Source organism: Macaca nemestrina, chromosome 7 (genome assembly GCF_043159975.1).
Source record: "Macaca nemestrina isolate mMacNem1 chromosome 7, mMacNem.hap1, whole genome shotgun sequence".
Lineage (NCBI taxonomy): Eukaryota > Metazoa > Chordata > Mammalia > Primates > Cercopithecidae > Macaca > Macaca nemestrina.
Genome location: NC_092131.1, coordinates 70,084,503 through 70,097,479, shown reverse-complemented (window position 1 = coordinate 70,097,479; position 12,977 = coordinate 70,084,503). Strand labels below are relative to the sequence as shown.

Genomic DNA, 12,977 nt, shown 5'->3' with positions numbered 1-12,977 from the left:
TATCTATATAGACATGTTAAGTAGGCTGTTGGATATATAACTCTGGCATTCAAAAGAGATGTCTGGGATAGAGATATAAGTGTAGGAGTTGTTGGCATAGATTTTATTTAGGATGCAACACTGAATGCAGTCAGCAAAAGAGTGAGCATAGATAGAGAACAGAAGAGGATCAAGTAATAAACCATATGGCACTTCAACACCAAGACATCAAGAAGAAGAGAAACCCTTACAAAAGAAAAAGGAGTAAAACAGAGATGTAGGAGAAATCCAAAACTGCAAGTCCTAGGAATGAGTTCTGAGTACTGGTTTCTGAGGTTACTTTGAAGAAGTTTTGAAGGCTCCATTTTGTCAATTGAAGAGTTAGTTTGACTTGTTAGGCCAGTCGTATACAGATGAGACCAATTGAAGGGGACTACCTCCAAATAAGGTATTTTTTACTTTTAGTTTCCTAAGAGAAAAGGGGAGAAGGGAACAGGTAACAGGCTTTTTAACAAAAAACCTATCACAAGATGGCTTTTTAAAACAGGAAATCCATACAGGATTTAGCACATCCCCTGGCACAGGATCAGTATTTGATTTGGGACAGTGCAGAATTTTGACATAACAGTGACTGGCTAATTCCACTGAATTTCAGGATTCAGAATTTCATGCTTGTCTGCTACTGTCAGAGCTGCAGGTTACCTCCAGTACTGAAGAAGATGGATTCCAGCATCAATTCAGATAGAAATAATATTGGGAACAGAAAGATGAAGTCTAGGATATTTGAAGAGGCCTGTGTATACTAACGTGGGGATCGGGGGTGGAGGTTTTTAGATGGCAGAGGTTGATATAGCATCAAATTATGCTTAGATACTAAAGAAAATGCAAATGCAACCAACATCCTTTATGTTGCAGCCAATATTTTTCTTTTGGATGCAGGACTCAGCAATAATTCAACTGAATGACATTACGGGGTCACAGCATTGATCCTCTAGGCCAGGGTCAGTTCCTTGGGCCCCCTGCTTAATATGTCTAAGTAGAGTGGGAATAACTATCATTCACCAGGATCCAGTAGAGTAAACTATGTGGACCTGTTTCATGGAAAATTCTATCTATTAAAAAGTTATGTATCCTTCCTAGCTTGTTTTTTGCAGCTTTTCTCCTGGCCAAGGTGAGTGAATGAAGTGAAAGGGAGAATGGACAGTGTTTGAAGACAGAGCACCTTCTGTAAAACAGAACATTGTAAAATATACTCAAATTTTTAATTATATTCCAAGTTACATATTATTATTTGCTTTAATAAGTAAATAATGTATGAAATACCTTTCCAGAGAGTAAAATTGAGCCTTCAGCAAGAGTGGCTTTTGTAACCTGGGCACGGAGTCTTTCCTTAGACCACATAGCATGCCACTAACAAGGTAATTAATTACTTTACCAGATGAGGGAAGACAAGCTTCACACAGCTGACTGCCTCTTTCCTTTTCTCCTTTCTAGCAAGCTAGACTGAACTGCCAGGCATCCCAGGAAGAGGCAGAGACAGAGAGGAGGCAGAAGCGTAAGTAGAAGAAAGAGGAAGCTGAGCTAAGAGGGAGAAGTAGATATAAACACGCCCTTCCTCCCTTTCTCTCCTTTACATTTCAGCCCAGGTGGGATTGCCCCTGCCTCTCTTTTCCTCATCATATGGAGATTGAAAGACCACACAGATGGCAGGATTCTGCCAGTCTTGGCCTGGAGAAGAGAGCACAAGACACATTGATTTTCCCAGCAGTGAGAAAACCATCTTATTTATTTTCTCGTTTTGCCTTATTCTTTGACAAGGCTGCTGACCTTGTCAAAGGCCCTAATTATGACAAATTTAAGACCAAAAAGAGGGCTCTTTGATTTCAGGTTACATATTTCTTATTTTACAATTAGATGCAAAAGACTTTTCCAAGCTCTCCATATGTATCATTTTATTTAAACTTTATATCTACCTCCATTGTGATAGTTACTGTTACCACGATTATACAGAACAGAAAGCAGAAACACAGAGAGGTTGAGTCTTGTTTAAAACCACACAGGGAGTAGGTAGTGGTGCCAAGATTCAAGGTCAGATTTGTTTGATTCCAACTTCTTCATGTTTCCTCTTGAGCATTTTATTGGGGAAGAGGACATGAAGCTTTTGAATTATGGCACCCACTCTAAGTAACATACTCAAAACTTTTGCTTATGCCCATGTTAGAGACACTGGGACCGGACTTCACCATAAACAACTAGAAAACTGGAACAAATATATGAAACACCTGTTTTTAAACACTGACCATCAGGCAGTGTTGAACTGTAACCCTTAGAGAAGGGAAACAAATGAGGTGAGCCCTACAATTTCCTTGACTTTCTGCTTGGAGGCATTTCTAGACCACAGAAACAGGGAAGAGCTCAACCTGAATACAGTGGTTGCACTGAGTTAAGAAGAAAAAACTGGAGTTGAGGGAGGTGGAAGTAGCTAGAATTTACAGGACAAATAAAGAAATAACACTCAAAATTTGCGTAACGGTCCTTTTGATTTCTTTGCTGAATACCAAGCCACAAATGATGTTGCAAAAAGAACAAATGGGAAGCTTTAAGCTAAAGCAGTTCCCCTGTCTTATGCTAGGCTGGGAGACATTTGAGTTCCAAACAGGCAAAGCAGAGAGTCCTCACTGAACACCTGGGACATTCAATGGAGACCCAAGAAGGATCATGTCACAGTAATAGGTCTAAACTAGACATACCCTAGCATACCCCTATGTCTAAACTAGACATACCCTAATGTTAATAGATCTAAACTATACACACCCTAGCAGACATACTCTAAACTAGACAAACCCTAGCAGATTTGTTTTTGAGGCTTAAAAACAAACCTCAAAATGATCAAGGTCATTCTCAGGTAACTTATCTACCTGATAGAAAAATGTTCAGCACTATTTAAGAAAAAAAATGGAACTCAACAAAAAATTCAAAATGTCCAGCATATCATTTTTAAAAATCATAAATTCAAAGAAAAAAGAAAATGTTACCCATTAACAAGAGAAAAAAATCAGCTACCACAAATGAACACAGAAATAATAGAAATGTGAAATTAAAAGTTAAAAGGTATAGAGACTCAAGGATTTGAAGGAAAGCATGAACTTAATGAAACAGAAATGGAAAAAAGACCCAAATGAAAATTTTAGAGCTGAAAATACAGTGTCAGAAATGAAAAATTCAATAAATTCAAAAAAGTAGGTGAACATGTCAGGAAAAAAAAAATCAGTGAACTTGATGACATTGTAATATACATTATCCAAAGTAGGGCACAGACACCAAACACCTAAAAAAAACTAACACAGCCTCAGTGGCCTATGGGGCATTATCAAAAAGTCTAAAATATGTCAATGGGGTCTCAGAAGGAGAGAAGAAAGAAACATAAAGATATTTGAATGAACAAAGGCTTAACATTTTCAAAAGTTGATGAGAACTATAAATTGATAGATCCCATATACTCAACGAACTATCAGCAGGATAAACAAAAGAGAACCACACTAAGCATATCAAAGTCAAATTGCTGGAAATCAATAATGAAGATAAAGAAATAAAACAAAACAAAAAACACACAGTAAGTACAGAAAAACAATAAATCACCATAGACTTCACATAAAAAGCAATGCAAGCCATGGGACACAATGACACCTTTACATTTTAAGAGTAAAATCATTCTACCTAGAATTCTGTATCCAGTAAAAAGATCCTTTTTGGATAAAACCAAAGTAAGAGCATTTTCAGACAAACAAAAGCTAAAAGAATTTGAAGAACTTCTTCAACAGACCTTTATGAAAAGAAATGTAAAAAGATTTTTCAGGCAGTGCAAGCAAAGAAGTGATAATAATAATTGGCCATGGAATTTCAGTTGAGGAAGGGAAGAAGAGAAGATGTCAAAAAGACAGGGTAAAGGTGAACGAGTCAATAAATGGGTTGCAAAATGACATTATGAGGTTGTTGAAACTGAGTTTCTAGAGGGAATGAGGTGGAAAATAGGGTTGTTAGAAAACAGAATACTTGAAATTAAAATATTGAAGAATTTGTAGTTATTGGTAATAATGAGGTTCATAGCAAAGACTATAGAAATGGAATTTGTGTGAAAAATGGGTGCTCGCAGAAACAATACATAACTGAGAGAGATATATTCACAAAGAAACAATTTTAGCTATCATGACAGAAAGAGGAGCCTCATACATTTTCTCACCTACACAACTGCTGATTATCCCTGCAGGTACTTCTTTCTGGTCATGGTTTTTACCTGACTTCTATTTCTGTCTCAGGCTCAGAGGGCAGTGGTGGGTCACCTTCCAATTTTGAAAACTATTTTCCAGTGAGTGATGTGCTTGACAAACTAATATTAGAGCAGAATTCTATATCATTAGTTTAACTGAAATATTATTGGTAAAATAAAAATATTTTACATAGAAAGAGGGAAGACACAGATGGAGGCAGCCTTTAAAAGCTCTTTGGGAGCAATTGCAGTTCCAATTAGACCCATAGGCCGTCACCCTAGCAATCCCATGGCCAGCCATTCAAACATCAAGTCACCAGGGACATGCTTGTCATTTTGACTAAGTGCTGCAGTGTGACTTCTCTTCAAATGCAGGTCACTGTGACTTTTTGTCTGGGAAGTTGATGGGTTGCTTACATTGGCTGAAACAGTCAGATGCTGGCGTCATGTACAACTCTGTTGAGCATTGTTGACATTCTCTACTTTCAGAATAAGTATCCTTAGACTTCCTCAGGATTTATCTGTATTTTTTTCTAAGCTGAATAACAACATAATGCAGCAGGAATAAGGACATCTATGACAGAATGAAAAGACAGCAAAATAAATCTAATTGAGAATTTAGCCAAGAATGGATTTTAAATTACTTGAGTTAATTCATTTCCCAAAGATTATGATTGTAATGTCTCTGAAAGAGATATTTTATCAACCAAAACAGTAAACACTGAATAAAATGACAGTTGGGTCTCTTTTTGGTAGCTCATAGGTAGTTCCTCCTAAATGTGATCAATTTAAATTCTACCCCTCCTTCAAGAGATTGCTCAAATTGAACATCCTCAATAAATCCTATGACTGCTCCAGTTTTTGGTGGTCTCTTTTTCATCTGAGTGCCAACAATGAATATAATCTGCTACACATAGTTAGACACTTTTTGACTTATCTTGCATTGCTTTTCTTTCTAATTGTTTTGTTTTCAAGCTTGTTCCCTAATTGTATCAGTTTATAACATGAGGCTATTTTTCCCTAAAGACATAGCAGCATCTAACGCTAGCTGAGCATTTGTGATACTGTTTGGCTCTGTGTCCCACCCAAATCTCATCTCTAATTGTAATCCTCATGTGTTGAGGGAGGGATCTGGTGGGAAGAGATTGGATCATGGAGATGGCTTCCCCCATGCTGTTTTTGTGGTAGTAAATGAGTTCTCTCATGAGATCCGATGGTTTAAAAGTGTTTGCCAGTTCCCCTGCCCTCTCTCTTGCTGCCATGTAAGACATGCCTTGCTTCACCTTCTGCCATGATTATAAGTTTCCTGAGACCTTCCCAGCCATGGGTAACTGTGAGTCAATTAAACCTCTCTTTTTTAAAAAATAAATTAACCAGTCTCAGGTAGTTCATTACAGCAGTGTGAAAACAGATTAATACCATATGATTGTAATTTAAAGCATATTTATCCCATTGATGAGAAATTTATTACAGAGATTTGGCAATTGACAGGTAGAAGATAACTAAACAATTATGAATTCATTAAAAAAATCCTATTGTTTATTGTATTTGTTTGGCTGGTAAACTCTCATTTGTTCCTCATGTGTTGTCAATCTTAAACAAGTATTTAGCTGTCAGGTACCATGTGAGGCACTTGGGATATGATAGTGTTACAGCATCTTCCCTTATCTCAAGGACTCTCTAGTCTTAAGGGAGAGACAAAGAGAAAGGGAATTTTTGTGGAGTATGATGTGTGTTAAACATAGAGTGTTATGGGAACACAGAAGAGACATCTAGACCTGATCTGGAGATAAAGAGAACTTCTGGAGGAAATGACGATTTGAGCTAGCTGAGACCTGAAGGTTGGGTAGGGGTTAAGAGGGCTGAGAATATCATTGCAGCAGAGGGAAGTGTATGCGCAAATATCTGAAGTTTGACTAGAACATTTTTTTTTCTTTCTTTTCAGAACTTGGAAGTTGCTATGCATGGCTGGAGTTTAGAGTAAGAAAAACAGAGTGTCAAGAGCTGGAGAAATGAGCAGGGCCTTATGTGTTGTGCTTGTTTTAGATTTCATCCTGAGTATATAGAGAATAATTTGAAGTGTCTTAAGCAAAAAGCAGTAACATGTCCTATTATAGAAAGAACATTCTAGATGTAATGTGAGTGGACTGGAAGAGTGCATGAATAAATGCAGAGATAGCAGTTAGGATGTTGACAAGTACTGTATTTCACTAATTTTAAGACATGCAATTTTCCCTCCACATTTTATTATATCTAAATCTGGATTCATCTTACTGTTAGTGACATGTCATAAATTAATTGGAAGCTTTTATTTTCTTTATCAGTGATACAAAGCATAATAATGTAGTTTACAAACAATGGCAATTTAGATTGAAGTAAACAAAGTCAGAAATGATTGCAGCCTTCACTAAAATGTCTGTTGAAGAGAAGTGAATGTGAAGTTAACATGTATTTTGGAGGTCCAATCATCGGAATCCGATGACTGTTTGCATTTGGGAACATGAGGTTGAGGAAAAAGTTAATGACTCCTACTTTTTTAAAATTTTATTTTATGTTTTTTCATTTGTGCAGTTGGGATGTGGTGGTTCCATTCATTGAGGTAATGAACTCAATTGGGTTTGTGAGGATGAGGTAGGAAAGTATGGGACAGGATAGATAAACAGTAAAGTTCTACATGTAATGGTTATAAGGTTCTAGTGACTATCCAAGTTTGAACATTCCATCAGTGATTGCATCTTCACTTTTGTTTAAGAAAGGAATCTGAAGAGAAGATGTGGGCTCTTCTGAAAGATTTTTTTACCAGCAAACCCATAAAGTAACCACAGTTGCCTTGAGCTATGGGGGAAGCAGTTTTCATCCAAAGGTGCCTCTGTCTTAGGTTTCATTCTTGTTCTAGAAATCCCCGAAGTGTGAACTCTGATATTGAAGTCTACATCCTCTTTATGCCTGGTAGATGTCCCTTAAGAAAGGTCCAATCTTCTCTTTCCTGCAACCCACATGTCTTCTAGATGGTGCATATTTGAAGACCTCGCTATCTTATGGAAAAGCTAAATGTATATTCACTCTGTCTGGGTTTCCAGATTTAAGAGAAATTAGATGGAAAGGGCTTACCTTCGTGACTTCAAAGACAAGGATTGAGGTATAAAATTGTCTGCAGGAATAGTGGAAAGATAAGGAAAAGAGTAGAATATTCTGATCATGACCTTGCCACCTCTCTCTCCATAAGTTTCCCCTGGACCACTGGCGTCAGGCACTTCCTGATTAGGTGTCTGCCAAGATCCTTGCCAGGCACTGCTCCTCCTTTCTGAGTGGTGGGGCTCAGAACCTCTGCACGTGCTGCCAGGGTGCGAGCTATGACTCGTGGGTAATGCAGGGGAGACTCTGGACCTGTCTCTTTGCTTTCCAGGGCTTTATAGTTTTGGAGTGAGGATTGGGAAATATGATATAGCCATGAGAGGCTCCCCCTATTTCATTTAGATTCATAGTATTTACATTTTATCAGAAGCTTTCTTATGCATTACCGTATTTGATCCTCATAAGTACTTGATGAACTAGCTTAGTTGGGCACCGTTACACCCATTATATCTCCACTGATAACCTTGTGTTTCAGAAGAGGAAAAGTCCAAAGCTAAGCATGGATCTGGCAATATTAGAATTTAGGTCTCCTGAATTCCAGTTCAATCCTTTTCTCACTAGACCAGTGAAAGGGAAAAAGATTTCTAAAGGTGTTTTAAGATACCTTAGCTGATGTTGAATGGAATTCTCTGAGACAGGCCTAACAGGGTCTTCTAGAAGCTCAGGCTATTTCAGAAAAGCCCAATGTCCCTTAAAAGTAGTGGTGGTACTGAGGATCTTTGTCAATATTTAATTCAGACCAATAGAGCAAGGAGGCCTCTAAGCGGGGTCTTTTAGGAGCCATGCATATAGAATTTGTTTACTCCCAGAGGCCAGCAAATACCCTGTGGTTTGGCCCTTTTATTTTGATACTCAGCACAGTACATCTTTTGCCTGCCCGTTCCTAGGCTCAGAAAAATATCCAGGTGAAAGAAGTAGAGTATTATTCATTACCCTGGGCAATTTGTGTGGAATGGTTTGTTTCCCAAAAAGTGTCACTCCAAGGTGTGAAGAGTTCAGATCTGGAGTTTTGCAGTTGAGAGCGTGTTGAGCACCTTATGAGAGGCAGTTCTGTAAAGTGAGGTCACAGAGTTCAGTAGTGGAATATATTAGAAAGGGAAACACTTTCTGGTGTGTAGAAACATGCCCTTCAGCAAATCTGTTAACTTCATTTTAACCTGGACCTTTTCCTTCTTGAATGTAATAAAGCCTCTGAAATGACTGCACTTGGTGAGAGGGCCTCTTCTGTCATTTATAGCAGTGAAGAATTCACAGAGTAAGTGAATTACTTTGGTTTTCAATAAAAATGTTAATATCTACCTTAGATGTGAACAAAGGACACTGCATTTCAATAATGAAATGATCAAATCCACAGGGGCTGAGAGAGAGGGAGTGTAGGGAGCTGCCACTCAGTGAGAGAATGAGAGAGAGAGAGAGAGAGAGAGAGAAAATGAGAGAGAGAGAGAGAGAAAATGAGAGAGAGAACAAGAGAGAGACTGCAGAAGAGAACAAGTGCATGAGTACAAGGAGGAAGACTTGGAGATACACAGTGCTTTAGAGGAGAATTCAAACTATGCAAAATATGATTAAGAAGATGGCAAATCAAACTGCTGTCTTTGAACAATAACAGGTAATGCAGTGATTATAATTTTTTTTCCAGTACTAAAAAGTGGCTGCATGTGTTTTTCTTCTTTGACTCAGAGATGTCAGTGGTCATGAGAAAAACTTCAAAAAGTAACTTTTTTTCAATTACATAAAATGCAGGTAGCCTTTAAAGAGAAGCAGCATGATTTTAACACATAGAGAACTGTTCACACCGATCAGCATTATTTTGTGTATTTCAAGACTCAAAACCCCCATCACCAAAAATCTCTAAGAAAATTATACGTGCCATGTTAAAAAGATAGCACAAACTTGTCTTTACAAGATCCTCACTGAAACATTTTTTCTATATACTATTATTATTAATAACAGCTATCATTTAATGAGCACTAAGTAGCTGCAAGGCATTGCGCTAAAACAGTTGCATAAAATATCTCTTTAACTTTGGAGAACTTTAGAGGTTGTATAATTACCCCTATTTTATGGATGTGTAAATTGGGGTTCAGAGAAGTTAAGTAACTTGCCCAGGGTCAAAGGGCTAGCTGGGAAGAGTTGAGATTTTAACTCAGTGTGAGGAGGAATCTGTGGAGAAAATTAACTGTAAATGGCATTTTTAGGCAGTGTGCTTCCATTTATCCATCTAAGACCTGGGAATAGGCAATTCTAGTGCTTAGATTCTATTTAAGAATGATTTTAAGATACTTCCGGTGCAGCTAATGTCTTTGCTTTATCTTAGCGTTTCACTCAAGTTTCAATTTCATTTCTCAGTAGTGCAATCTTTCTTTTTTTAAATGTATAAGTGATTGATCTGAATAACTGAATAGTGATAGCGATCTGTATTTATAGAAGATGGATCTTCAGACTGCAGATATTCTGGGGCCTTTAAAAATCCCTTTCCTCTTTTACTTTGTTCAGTCTCCTAAAAATAAAAAAAAAAGCCAACTATGGAAGTGTTTTCATTCATGGAAATCTACGTGTATTCCTCCACCTCTTTACTTAAAATGTTTGGTTTACTTTAGTCTCTGTAGTTCCTGAAAGTAACCTATGTAGTATTTAAATTATGTCTGTAAACAAATATAGATTAACCAGCCTATCTATAATAATTTCCTACAGAAAGCATGGTAAGAAGATTAATTTGATATTTTTTACTATATTCTATGTAAAATTTGATACTTATACTGGGACGATGACTAATCAGGTACTCCAGAGCTCAGTTGAACTCAAAAATTCTAATTTATCTCAAATAAATGCAGTGATTGGAAAAGAAGGATATCTACTGGGTGACTGTGAAGGAAATAAGGAAGAGATAAGGAGACCTGTGACCCTGGATAACCCTATAAGGACCTATGACCCTGGATAACATCTCCCTGACCTACTTCAGAACAGGTGGCTTCCATCTTTTTGAATGTCAAAATTTGAAGAAATAACATTTAAAAAAACAACAACAAGAATTTCCCTGAGGGATTATATCAAAATGTCAAGTTTGAGTTGCAGCAGAAAATAGATAATTTCTGGAATCATGGCCTTTTTGTGTGTGTTTGTTTAAAACTGTTCCTCTGGTATAGGTGAGAAGGCAAAAATCAAAACAGTTTATGGAACTCATTACATGGCCATCCAGGTATTTCTCATCCACAAAAATATTTTAACTTACTGATCCTTAACTACCAAGTAGCGTATCAACCAATATCACCACACTGCAGTCTCTGCCAGATGTTGATGCTGCCATCACCTGTAAGTACATCTCATTGAATTATTTTATCCCTTAAAGCTTTTACAATGGGCAATAATTCTCAAAAATTCCTGGCATCTGCCAGATGGGGTACTGTGGTAGACACACTCTAGAGTGACTCCAGTGAGACATATCCTTGTATATCTTCTTTCTCTTGAATGTGAAATGGACCTGTCATTGTTTCTAACCAATACAATATGGCAAAGGAATGGGATGTCACTTCCGTGCTTAGGTTATATTATGTGGCAAATGTGATGGGACCTCACTCTTGTGATTATATCATGTTCTATACGACTCCTTCTTAGCAGATAAAAGTGAGATGTTCTGGTGGCCTGCAAGACATAAGCAGAATACTGTGAGATGGCCACTGGAAGGGGCATGTGACAGGCCTCTGAGGGTGCCCTAGGAGCTAAAAGCAGCCTACAGCCAGTTGCTAGCAAGAAAATGGGGCCCTCAATCATACAACCACAAGGAAATGAAACCACCATTGCAAAACTGTCACTGAGACAGTGACACAGATCTGACCTAACCAACTCCATCTTTCTTCTAACCTCCAAGCTGTCCTTGATTATTTCTGGGCATAGGCTAAACAAACTTTGAGAGGAACTTAGTTTATAGTTTAAAACAAAGATAATAACAGCTCTTTCTCAAAACAAACCTCCTTGCCTGGGGACTAACCTGCTTCGCAGGACTAACAAATTAGCCACAAGATTAGAAATTTTGATTTAGGAATCATGCAACTGGAGGCCACAAGATTCTGACCTTCCCTCAACTGCTCCTAAGATCAGTGCTTGAGTTATTTTGCAGATCCTGCACCACCCAGGTCAGTAAGCTGGCTCATCCGATCTTGTGGGCCCCATCCAAGAACTGACTCAGCACAAGAAGGCAGCTTTGACTCCTTCTGATTCCATCTCTGACCTGACCTATCAGCACCCCCAGCTCACTGACTTCCCCCCACCCACCAAGTTGTCCTTAAAAATTCTGATCCCTGAATGCTCAGGGATACTAATTTGAGTAGTAATAAAACTCTGGTCTCCTACACAGCTGGGTTTGTGTAAATTACTCTTTCTCTATTGCAATTCCCCTGTCTTGATTAATTGGCTCTGTCTAGGCAGTGGGCCAGGTGAACCCACTGGGGAGTTACAGAAATACATTTTCCAGACTGAATGAGCTTGGAAAAGGAACTCTAACTCCAGGTAAGAACACAGCCCAGCTGATACCTTGATTGCAGACTTGTGATGTCCTGAGACAAGGACTCAGTTAAGCTGCACCAGAATCCTGACCCAGGACAACAGCGAGATTATAACTGTGTATTGTTTTAAGTTCGTGGCAATTTGTTACACAATAAGAAATGTAGATGCTGTAGCCTGCCTATCCTATTCATTTTTCTGTTGAAAAGAACTGCCTGATAACAAAATGTAGAATATTAATGTATTTTAAATGGTTTCAAATTTTAAATAGATTACACAAAATTTACTGCTAAATAGACCTTTAATTGTATGTAAAAATGAGGGACTAATGAGAGAGAAGTCAGTTGCCCACTGGCTCATGGGATGGATTATAGGAATCACATTGTTGAGCCAACAGTGTGATTGCTTGAGTGGGGCTGAGGACCTATGTTGAGAATCACTGCTTTCTATTTTCATATTTGCCCTTGTTGAGGAATCTCAGCTGCTCCTAAAATTGTCACCACAAAACACAAAGGTGTTTTCTTTTTTTCTTTTTTATATTATTATTATTTTTATAGAGCTGGGATCTCACTATGCTGCCCAGGCTGGTCTTGAACTCTTGGTCTTAAATGATTCTCCTACCTCAGTTTTCCAAAGCACTGGGATTACAGGTATGAGTCAATGTGCCCAGCCACAAAGGTGTTTTTATGTTACCTTTGCTCTGTTTTCTGGATTAATGATGGGTAATGTAGTCAGAAGGGTCATCCTATAGAAGAGATAGAAGAGGGAAGTTGTGGACTGGGACATTATTCCTGGATGAAGCTGAGAACCATAATTTAATGTGAGGGTCTCTTTATTAGCTGCTTGATTCAATTTCTTAAAAAAAAAAAACTACCTAGATTTGTAATTTTAAAAATTAATGTATCCCTAAGGTAAGAATGTCAAGCCATACAAAAATATACACTAAAGTATCTTTGATTTCTGATCTTGGACCCTGTATTAGTCCATTTTCACGCTGCTGATAAAGACATATCAGAGACTGGGCAATTTACAAAAGAAAAAGGTTTAATAAACTTATAGTTCCATGGGGTTGGGGAGGCCTCACAATCATGGCAAA

General features: G+C 37.9%; 1 long non-coding RNA gene across 1 annotated transcript in view; it reads left to right on the top strand.

The window, feature by feature from the left end:
* The window catches only part of LOC139364312 (uncharacterized), a 32,658-nt gene extending 23,369 nt beyond the window's left edge, over positions 1 to 9,289 (top strand). Inside the window, exons 2-3 of the long non-coding RNA XR_011625928.1 lie at positions 1,474 to 1,534; positions 6,192 to 9,289. This is a non-coding gene — a long non-coding RNA (uncharacterized lncRNA). The remainder of the gene's footprint in view (positions 1 to 1,473; positions 1,535 to 6,191) is intronic.
* The last annotated feature ends 3,688 nt before the right edge of the window (positions 9,290 to 12,977 follow it).